The sequence below is a fragment of the Myotis yumanensis genome, unplaced genomic scaffold (genome assembly GCF_028538775.1).
Source record: "Myotis yumanensis isolate MYYU_CA2020_CCGP unplaced genomic scaffold, mMyoYum1.0.hap1 SCAF_10, whole genome shotgun sequence".
Lineage (NCBI taxonomy): Eukaryota > Metazoa > Chordata > Mammalia > Chiroptera > Vespertilionidae > Myotis > Myotis yumanensis.
Genome location: NW_027223761.1, coordinates 16,127,996 through 16,139,407, shown reverse-complemented (window position 1 = coordinate 16,139,407; position 11,412 = coordinate 16,127,996). Strand labels below are relative to the sequence as shown.

The 11,412-nt window shown below is 51.5% G+C and overlaps 1 pseudogene; it reads left to right on the top strand.

The window, feature by feature from the left end:
* Positions 1-9,370: 9,370 nt before the first annotated feature.
* Positions 9,371-9,946, top strand: LOC139018894 (large ribosomal subunit protein uL6-like; annotated as a pseudogene).
* Positions 9,947-11,412: the final 1,466 nt, after the last annotated feature.

Below are 11,412 nucleotides of genomic sequence, written 5' to 3'. Positions count from 1 at the left end.
ACTCACCCCCCCTTGCATGAACTCGTGGAGTCACAGAAGACTCTTGCACACCTCCAATCCGGCCGCCCTCAGATACTCCCAAGTCCTGTGGAGACAGAAAGTTCTCCTGGATCACCCAGAACCAACCAGTCTCCTGTTCTGACCAGAGCTTCCCACACCCCTGGAGACCCTGTCACATACTGCGTTGTCACAGCGTCTGCACACTTTCAGAGAAATAGACACTGTCAGCACCCCCTATGTTTCCAGACATAGTCACCAAGTGCCAGGTACTCTCAGACCGTCTCCTGACCTCATTACCACACCCTTACCCTCCTCCTGTGAGCCTGGGGCTGGGGAAACAGTCCCTCTGACAAACATGTGTGCACACACCCCTCAGCATGGGGTCCAGACTGCGGCTTTGTTATGCAGAAAGGTGGAATGCTCTTTCTGACTGCCCCTCAGCCTCCAGTGCAATTAATTGTAGACTTTGCAGCAAATAGAGAATGAAGAATAGGAAGAATAGGAGAAACAGTCTTCCATGCAGGCAGGACTGTGATGCCCCTCTACCCTGCAGGGCCCCAAGAGGACACTGTTTTCTGTCTCATCCATCAAACCTGGCTTGGTGACATCTTATCTCTGAGGATGTGTTTCCCTCACAGGGTTCCTACAGCAAAGTAGGCTGAAACTTGGCCCCCACCAGCCCCCTTCTCTCTGGTTATATCTTTAGCCTTAGGGAGAGGCTGAGGGAGGCCTGAACAATGGGGTGGGGACTTTCAGGTAGGTAGACGGGCTCTGCTGCTCTCTGCATTGAGCTGGTTTCTGACTTGTGGCTTCCCCTCCAGTTTCATGGCCAAGTTCCTATCTGGGGGCAGAGTTGGCTTCCCTGGCTGGCTCTCTTTGGGCTCAGTGTTATTTTCCCTGGATTTTGATGCCTTGCAGATATTCACCAGGATCGATCCCAGGATAGATAGACTCCCCAAAGCAGTTCTGACTTGAGAGCTGGGAGGGCCTCCGATATCGTCTCTCCCCAACCCCTACTGTACGGAGGAAGAGGAGGGCCTTGACCGTGGCCACATAGCGGGTCAGGGGCAGACCGGATCCAGGCCCAGTGCTCCTGGCTCCCGCCAGCCTTCTTCCCTGTCACTCTTCACTAACCGCAGCTCTATCTCATGTTGCTTTCAGCCCATTCCTTCATTTTTATCTTGCGTAGGTGTCTCTTGCTTTATACAGCAGATAAGTTCTTTTAAACGTTGTTTGTAAGGAAAAGCACAACATTATGTTCAAGTCAACAATATCTAGATGTGCTTTGATTCCCAGTGTCCAGGACGGGGGTAGATGGTTTTCCTTCTCATTCTCTGTGAATAAAAGTTCAGGTTAACACAGTGACGGGGGCCCGTGGGACCAATCTTTCCACCTCCATCACTTCTCACTCTCAGCTGACACTCCGCAACTCAGCTCCATTAACTCATCACTACCATTAACTCATCACTACCTCACCGACTCCTTCCCACACCAGGGCCTTTGCACGTGCCTCTGTTTGAAATGCCCTCTCTCTTTGTTTAGTCAGCTCCTTTTTATAGAGCTCAAATGTCACTTCTACAGGGAAGCTCTGATTCCCAGTCTAAGTGGAGTTCCCCCATTTCCAACTGGTTTAACATACTTTTATTTTCTGCTGTAACATTCAAATTGTAATTTTAGAATTATTTTATGCTGCCTCTGTCTTACTGCTGCTGTATTCCTAGGATTTAGAAGAGTGATTGCAGCGAATGGCTACTCAGTTCATATTTGTGAACTAAACAACAATGAATATAGGAAAAAAATGTTGTTTGTAAAGAGAGCTTTTAAACATTAAATGCATTGGAAAGTGTGTCCTCTCCCCAGGGCTTTGCTTTTTAGGTCCTAATATCTGAAGTGCTGTAGTTTAAAAGGGATTTTACATATTTCCGTGGATCCTCAGAGGAGCCCTGGCTGATGGCAGGTGAAATGACCCCTGAGAGAGTGGCAGAGCTGTGATAAAAGGGATCCTGGATCCAACAAGTTTGAGAAAATGGGTGTTCTATTGCTCCCTCTTGGAGATTGACCGACCAAGCATATCAGCGCTTTAAAGGCTCTGGGCAGTCCTGCTATAAAACCGGCTATAGTTCTTTTTGGAAACATACTTGACTATAGGATCCTTTCTTTCTGGAAATACCTGTTCTGTGGAATACACATTGGGAGACATTGGTCAGTTTATTTTCCGTGTTATCTGGGGTTTTCCCTTCCCCGGGGTAAGTGAGGCCCACTGCACACTCCCCTCCGGGCTCAATCCTTTTTCCCCTGGAGCATCCCAGCCCCTGGATACTCCTCAGGCCATGAGAGGCTGTAGCTGTTGTCTCTGGCTCCTTACATAGCAGGGGTGAGAGCAGGGAGGGCTCATGGTGGTGCTGGGCAGGGTGACCAGAAAAAGCTCTATAGACTAAGTGAGACAGAAGGCTGGTGGAGGTGGGACCAAGCCTTCCCAGAACATGGTGGAGGGCTCCTGGTCCCACTCACTATGCCCCCCACAACCATGGCTCCCTGCTACTGCTCTGTCTGCTGAGAGCCGTCTCCATCATTCTCTTTGGAGCTGTTACATCTCCTCCACTCCTTGTCTTCATGACTTCAACCATAGCTTGGATTTCTTCACCTCTTGCCTGGACCTTGGGCTGAAGAGCTGTGAGAAGTCAGGCTTTCCTGCCACCTCCTTGCCTTTGATTGTACGGTTCATCCCCTCCACCCGCAATGGCCTTTTCTAACATATCCTGAGGGAGGTTAGTTTGATGCTCAAATATGCAGTGACTGACCTGGAGCAGGGCCTCCTCAGGCAGCGACTGAATGGCAGGGGGCGCTGCTCACTCTGTCTGTGACCCTCAGAAGGGCTTCCAGTGCTGGCCACGTGAGCTGCCCCTGGAGAAGAGGATGGAATGGGTCTCCCATCTTCCCTGATGCTCCTCTTGGAGGGCAGCGTCATGGCCAAGCAGCCCTCTGCTGCGGCCCTTTGTCGACTCATCGACACTTCAAGTCTCCCCGGAACAAGGCAGTCGGCGTTTTGGGTGCAAGGGCAAGAGTCTGCTCTCACCTGGTGATGTGTGGTGGGCTCGTTGTTCCCTCCCTGCCTGATGCCTCCACAACCTCAGCCTGGCCATGCATCACAGCGTGCATGAGGGCAACAGGGTCCTGGATCTGAAGCCAGGCAGTTTGACCTTGCAGAAGCCACTTTTTGCTTCTCGTTTATTAATAAGCTTCAGTTTATTAACTTGGAAAACCAGGGAGATTAGTATCTTCCTCATAAAGATCCAGTGAGGGTGAAATGTGATGATAGATTTTTTAAAAGTACTAATAAAATAAAAGCAATTTGTCAATTCTCCCCGTGAATGGAGAAGTCCACCTACGGGTTTCCATGCAAATGAAATGATGGTGCTTGGTCATCATGGATGTTTGGTAAAAGTGATCTTTTATCACTCCTATAATCTCCCCACTCGATGTCAGTTACTGGAAAAAGGCAAGTGGAGGGTTAAAATCACATCAGCCTGACCTGAGTCAGCCTCAAGCCTAGCAAGATTCAAGCCCCAGCTTCTGCCCTCGAAGCACATTGGTTACCTCAGGGTAGTGCCTAACATCTTGCATAATCACTTCCCCAGGGTTGGGATCGGGACCCCTTGCCGGGCACTTCTTATATGTGGAATTTGTGAGTGATCCACCCAGGAAAACCAGTGTCTGCTTCCTGGCTGGACACGGGGTCTTTCTCATTTTGTCATATTGGGGCTCCCAGAGCCACAGCCGAGCTCTCTGCAGGGGAGCAGTCTGCGTTTGTGTGGGGGCACAGGTGGTTTTCCACTTGGGCTTTCAAAGCTCCAGCCTCACCCCCACATCCTGCTCTCGGGATCACATTGTAGTAGCCCAGGCCGCCTTCCCTGTTTCTGGGTGGAGGATGTGGCCTGAGCTCAGCACAGGGCAACTAGCCCCCCTCTGCAGGCAGGTCAGAGGCCAGGCACCCCTGGAAAGGAGGGCGGCACTGTGGATGGGTGAGTGCTGTTTGGAGAACTGCAGCTTGTGTGTGTTTAGCTGGAGCCTGGGGGGTGGGCAGTAACACAGATGTTGGAATTTTGTTCGGTTTCTTTTCTGTTTTCCTGAAATGAGGGTGGGGGTGGTGAGCATGGTGATTAATCAGACAGGCAGGTTTGCAGTCTGTTGTGCAAGGTTTTGTCCCTGGGGTGGGAGGGTCTCTCCCCACCCGAGTCTCAGGCTGGGATTCTCTATGCACCAAAGGGTGGATGAATGGGAAGGGCTGCTGGTTCAGAAGGAGCTCATGTTCCAGTGCCCTGCTTTAGATTCAGTGGGAGGACCTCGCTTACTGGGTCATGTCGACCTCTCATTTTATGGTCACTTCTGCAATTCATCTGGCAGCCACTTAATGGCCACTTACCATGAGCCTGGCCCTGAACCAGGGCGTGGGTTTACAGACATGAGTAGGCCGGGACCCTGACCTCAAGGTGCTCCCAGTCTAGTGGGAGAGGCAGACTCACAGACATTTAAAGGGCAACATGATGAATTCTACTTTCTCAGGAGGAAGCTGAGGGTGTGGGGGGGAATGGCTTGTCAGGGAAGGTGACTAGGGGTGAGATATCAAAACTGAGTAGGTTCTCCAGAGAGACAAGGGCAAGGTCAGGAGAATGGGTCTGAGCTGGCTCCTCTGTAAAGTCGGAAGGCATCAGTCAGGCCAGACCGTGGTGCCTGTGGTGGCCCGAGGCAGGGTGGCCGGGGCAGGAGGTGGTGTGGCAGAGCAGTGGGCCATCCCAAACTCAGCCCCTCCCAAGGGGCGGCCTGTGGGCCATAGCAGAGTTAACACAGGGTGGGAACTGGTGCTGAAAGCCAGTGTTCAAGCCAGTATTTTTAAAAAGGCAGGTGGAGGGTGAGTGAGGGCTTGCCTTGGTTTATTCAAATCCCTACGCTGCTTAGCATGAAATAGGACTTGGTGTTTGACCTTATTGGGAATTGTCAGTCCCTCAACCCCTGAGGTCACTGTGCTGTCCCAGAGCATGGACATGGGGCCCAACCAGCCAGGAGGCAGCCAGGAGGCCCTGCTCTTCAGGAAGCATGCCTTGAGAGATCACCCCCTGCCTCCTGCAGGAAAGGGCTTGGAGTAGAGGGACCAGACATGGTTGAGGGAGTGGGAGGAGCTGGGATTGGCTGAGAGGCTCCAGAAAGTTCCTTTAGCGTGGACTTTGACCCGTCACCAGGCCCCCAGTTCTCTGGCCCTGTGAAGAGGGTGCTGACAGTTCTCACTGTAGAACCTTGACATTTCCCCCACTAGACAGGGTTCATTAATTTCCTTTTTCCTCCTTAGAAGACAGATTTGGAACAAAAGCCTCAACTTGTGGTGCTGTAGGTGCCTTTGTGTGGCCCCCCCACCCCTTCCTGCTTCCTAAGTTCTTTCAATCTCTCTGGCACACACCTGTCTGCTCCTTGTTCTGCGTGTTCAACTCCTGCTGTGGTGACTCTGGCCCCTATCTGCTGCTTGCAGCTGTCCCTGGGGGCCAGCCCCCCGCCCCCGCCCCGCCTCCATTCTCTACTTCTGGCTCCAAAGGCTTTGCACATTTCCAAAGCAAGGTCTGAAGTCCCATTCCAGAAGCCCAGAATTTTGTTTTGTTTTTTTGTTTTTGCAAGGTTGAGCAGACAGGGACGTCATTGCTAAGCGAGTCAATAATTGGGGGTGGGGTGGGGCAGGAGGTGGCAAAGGGACCCTTTTCGGGCAGTCTTAAAGCCATAGTAATAATAATGACCGGCTTTTATTGTCTAGTGTGTGCTTGCTACTTTGTTAAATGGTCTATTTAATCCATTTGTTTCCCTTACTCCTCTCAACAACCCAAGGAGGTATTACTGTCCCCGTTGAAAATGGAGGCCCAGAGAGGCAGTGGGGACAGCAGCTGTTTCACCACTTCCTTGCTGGGAGAGCTTCTTCCCCAGGGGAGCAGTTCTCTAACACACCCCTCAGCCCGCAGCCAGGACTGACTCAGAGAACCATGCGTGATGAGGAGGATCTTGGGTAGGAATCTCCTTCAAGCAGGCCCTTGGTGTCTTGTTCTAGGTCACAGTCGGAAGACAGTGCTTGCGGCCTGTGAAACTTCCTAGCCCCACACATCCCTGTACTATAGGGACTGTCAGCCAGGGCTGCTGTCCTGGAGCTGGGCAGTGGGAGGAGGTGTGGGGGACAGCATTTCCTCTGTTACCAAGTCCTTGACTTAGGCCCCCACCTGTTCAGTGGGATGGAAGCAGGTGTCTGTACCCCAAAAGCCTTCCCTGGGGACTCAATTTCAATGTTCTTCCTTTGGGTCCCAGGACCGTAACGTTCTCCCTCTGTCCCAGGAGCTGGAGCTCAGGCCTGGGGCCCTCCATCCCTCTCCACCCTCACGTCCCCACCAGGAGCCCCTGCTCCCTGACAACCCCTATGGCTCTGGAATGTTCTCTTTGCTGTTTTCCACAGCTTGGCTCGGGGCCCTGCAGGCTGCAATGGGAAGATTTTGGCCTTTAAAAACGATGTCTTTTAGAGGGTGAGGAGCTAGTTATTAATGTGAAAAGACCCTTCTAGGACAGATGTGTTCTGGGCTTGGTTGGAAAAGAGTTGAGCAGTAATAGTTGAGGCACTTTGAAGAGGGACAGAGATAACTGACCTCCAGGGGAGAGTTTTCTGGAATGCCCAGGAAAACAGTGGGCTGGTTGCAATAACTCGAGGTGTCCCCACACCTGCCTTTCAGGCTCTGGGGGGATGGTTAGGCCCTGTGAGGGTCTCCCAGAGGTAAGCACTCAGTGATGCTTGATGAATAGATAACCATAACGGGGTCTTTTGTAGATAGCATTTCTAGTATGGATTTAAGCAGGGTATGGGCATGGGTGAGAGGTGAGCTGTTTTAGGGTCTGCGGAGACTTTTCACCCCACAGAGGGGACTGCCTACAGCTGTCACCTGTCAAGGAATGACCCTGGGTGGCAGGAAGTTTCTCACCTACACAAAGGAGGTGGGGCCTAGCCAGGTGCAGCCAGTGATTTGGGGAGGTGGCTTGGGTGGAGATGCCTTGAGTGGCCACAGGAGTGCTGGGGAGCAGTCTGCCCTGAGAGCCGGGGCCGTTTTGGTTCCATACACTGAATAACAACAACATCAACGGCTTGCCTTCCATAACTTACACTTCCCCTTAATCTTTCCCAAATACCCCCCTTTTCCTAATACCACCCCTCACCACACCTCCTTGTTCCTACAGCCCACTCTAATGTTCCATATTCATCAACCTACCCAAAATGTTAACCAGAGATTCCTGTTTTCCTTCCAAAAACATTAAATAAGTAAACATTTTTCGGACATTCAATCTATCTAGTTCCAGGGACCATTTATCTCTGTGTGGCCTGATCCCTTACTTTCTGCTTGTGTCCGCTGTGCCCCCACCATACTGGAATGTGAGCTCATTTGGGACAGGCTGCTGCCTGTTTCTTGCTGCCCTCTCCTGTGCTCCATTAGGCCTGTGCTCCAAGGTGGTTCTCAATGTCTCCTTCGGGGAGGAGGGGTGCTCCTGCTGACCATCAGGGCTGGGACGTCTGTGTGATCCTTACCGATAGGAAAAATGGGGCTCAGAGATTCAGTGACTTTTCCAAAGCAACTAAGCTATCAGGACAGATTGGCCCAAGGCAGCCCTAGTCACAGGGGTTTAATGCCCTGTGCGACAGGGGGTGCCTGCCCCTAGTGTGAAGCTTGGGGGACCTGATAAGATAAGGAAAGCCAGGTAGGGGACACTGACCGCTGTGCTGACACCTGTCCCGTCCAAACTCCCACCATCTTTGCTTGGTGCGTTCCTCGTGGTGACTCTTGGTGACCTGGAGGTGGCCTCGATGCCCCATGAGCCTGCCTGCCTCTTGGACCTGAGACCTCCTGGGGCCTCCTCAACTGTCAACACTCTTTCCTTTCTTGGCAACCCTTGTACAGGGAGAAACCCAGGAGGGACCTGGAGCCCCCCAGGCGGGCAGATCCTCCCTCTTGGTCTCCCCCTTCTGTGAACACTTTATAAGCTTTCGCAGTCTCCTTAGATGCTGCTGTTCAGCGGTGACTAGTGGTGCTTTTGAAGACAGGCCTGGGCTGCTCCAGGCTCAGTGCTCAGGCTCCTCCGCATTTCATTTTCCCTCACAGTAACTCTGACAGGGATGTGTCATCGTGCAGATGAGAAAAACTGAAGCTCAAAGAGGTGAAGTTATTTGCCCGAGGTCCTGTGGCCAGGAAGTGGCAGAGCTGGGATTTGAACTCAGGACCCTGGAGCAAGCTGGCAGTTTCCGAGAAGCCCAGGCTCAGCAATAGTGAGCTTTGCGTGTCTCCGGGGACGGCTGCCTCTTGCTGGCCTTCTCCAGCCACACTGGGTGGGTGTTCTGGCCACGCTTGTTGGCCTCCTTGGGTCGGGGCGCTCCTGGGTTTGCTTGGAGATACAATGGAAGGGACCATACGAGGCAGTGACAGTATAGAATGAGGCCCAGTGGGCTAGACGGGGACCTGGACAGTCACCCTCGGGGACCTGGACAGTCACCCTCAGCTGGAGGGCCTGGGTGAGGTGGTTGGCACCCCTGCAGCACCTAGTGTCTTCTTGGGGTTGGGTCTCAGCTTCTCCGAGGCTTGAGCAGCTTCTCTGAATGGCCCAGCCATGAGCTTTTTCCAGCTGGGCAGGCATAGCCAGATGCATTCTGGCTGGAGTTGAGGGAGGGAGACAGTGGAGAGAGGCCATTTGACACTCGTTTTAATTTCACTTTTTGAATAAGGAACAGCTCCCATGGGTTAAGGAAAGGGGACCTAGCATGGAAAGTCTTCCCCCGCCTCTGCCTCCAGCAGTGTGGCTCCTCTTCGCAGAGGCAGCCGTGGTGTCTGTGTGTGTGTGTGTGTGTGTGTGTGTGTGTGTGGACATAATGTAAACACACACAAGCAGGTATGTATAGACAGTATTTTAAAATGTTTGCATACTATCTGGCACATACTGTTTTGCATGTCACTTTTTCTTTAATAGTGTATGTTGGTGACCTATATTAATATACAAAGAGTGTTCTTAGTCTTTAATTATGGCTGGGTAATATTCCATTCTATGGATGTACCATCATTTTTTTAAATGAAATGTAATTTATATGCAGCAAAATGCACGTGTCTTCAGTGGATAGCACAATGAATGTTTGCATATGTATATGCCCACGTGAACACCACCCAAATAGAGAACTCTCCATTACTCTGGAAAGTTCCCTTGCACCCTCCGCAGTCAGTCTCCTCATCAAGAAGTTGCCATCATTCTGACTTCTATAACCCCACCTCAGTTTTTTTAAAATGGGGATAATCTCTTTGCTTCATCAGTTGCAAGGATGAGGACCATTCTCAGCGATCTGACTGTTGATGTTCCAGAAGATGTGGACATCGCTCTGAAGGGATGTACAGTTATTGCGAAGGGCCCCAGAGGCCCCCTGCAGAGGGACTTCAATCACATCAATGTAGAACTCCGTCTCCTTGGGAAGAAAAAGAAGAGGCTTTGGGTTGACAAATGGTGGAGAGGTAGAAAGGAACTGGCTGCCGTTCGCACTGTCTGCAGTCATGTACAGAACACAGTCAAGGTGTTACACTGGGCTTCCCTTATAAGATGAGGTCTGTGTACACTCACTTCCCCGTCAATGCCATTATTTAGGAGAATGGTTCTCTTGCTGAAATCAGAAATTTCTTGGGTGAAAATATAGCCACAGGGTTCGGATGAGGTCAGGCGTTGCTTGATCAGTATCTCAAGCCCAGAAAGATGAGTTAATTCTTAAAGGAAATGGTATTGAACTTGTATTAAATTCAGCTGGTTTGATTCAGCAAGCCACAACAATTAAAACAAAGATATCAGAACATTTTTGGATGGTATCTACGTTTCTGAAAAAGGAACAGCCCAGCAGGCTGGTGAATAAGATCTGAGTTGTCCAGTTACAGCAACAGCAAGATTTATTTGTGATATTTTAAAGATGCAATGAAAGCCAATAATTGATTTTAAAAGATAAATAAAATGGGCATAATGTTGGAACTGACTCACTTGTTTGTTGTAAGATAATGCTATCACCTAGTACAGTGCCTGGCACATAGTAATTGTCTGACGAAGGATAGAATTATTATAAATCCCTGCTTGGTACTCTTTCTCCTGCCTTTGCCTGGCTCTCCAATTACTCCAGATTCTTTCTTTTCTTTCTTTCTTTCTTTCTTTCTTTCTTTCTTTCTTTCTTTCTTTCTTTCTCTCTCTCTCTCTCTCTCTCTCTCTCTCTCTCTCTCTCACACAACACACACACACACACACACACACACATACACACTCACTCACTCTCACCGTCTAGCCATGGATATAGACCAAGAAGATCATTGTGCAAAACACATGAATGGCCCCATTGTTCCTGGGCTGAGTTCCCAGATCCAGCCAGTGTGGCATTGACCGGGGCTGGGCTGTCCAGTGAGAGGTGCCCATGGGCCCCTGACCAAGGGCTGACCATACCTGGCAGGACACCCACTTTCCCTCCTTCCCCAGAGGAAGGCAGGAAAGAGCCCCAGTTTGGCCTGGGGCTGGGCAGGGGGAGCTGAGGGCATACTTGCCGATGTCCACATGGCCTCCTGGCTCCTAAGTACCAGGGGCTGGGTCCTGCAGATGGTGCACTCTAAGCTGGCGCCTCGGAGCTGAAGGGCTGGGGCCAGAGGAGGAATGAGGACCAGGTGAGAAAAGGGAAGTGGACATTGAATGCTTGCTTATCCCTTCTCCCCTCCTGGGGTGAATGAATGTGGGGTTTGGGGAAGGACCAGCCCATAGGGATCCACCTAGAAGCAGGCCTTTTAGGCCAGGTGGCTCACACCTCAGGAACTGATCCAGGAGGCCTCATGGTTGCCCCTGGGCCAGACCCCCCAGTCTAGGACCTCTGTGTACTGGCCTGAGAGGTGAATCTGTAGGCCTCCTGAGCTCCAGGAGTCCTCAGAGGTGAGGCCTAGGAACAGCCACCTCTTTCCCGACCTTATGCCTTCCAGCACCTGCCCACTGTTGCTCTGCTTGTCACCATCTTCCAGCAGGGAGTGTGCCAGAAGGGCTTCCTACCCTTTCAGCTTCAGTTAGGGTCGGGGGAAGGAGTTGCCTTGGGGGCCAACATGAGGCGAGCTCCCATGAGCAAGAGGTTATGAGGGATGTGGGATGAGGGCAGGTGAGGGCAGGAGGTGGAACAGAGAGGGGCTGGCCTGGAGGCAAATGAGGGGTTGAGGGGACCTTAGCGGTTTATGAGACAAGGATCCAGACTTCCGGAGAGCTTGATTTCCCCCCGCCTCAGGTAAGACACCAGACTGGGGTTGTCGGCTGCTCCTGGAAGCCCATGTCCTTAGAGTCTGGGCTTGGGCCTCCCATAGTCCC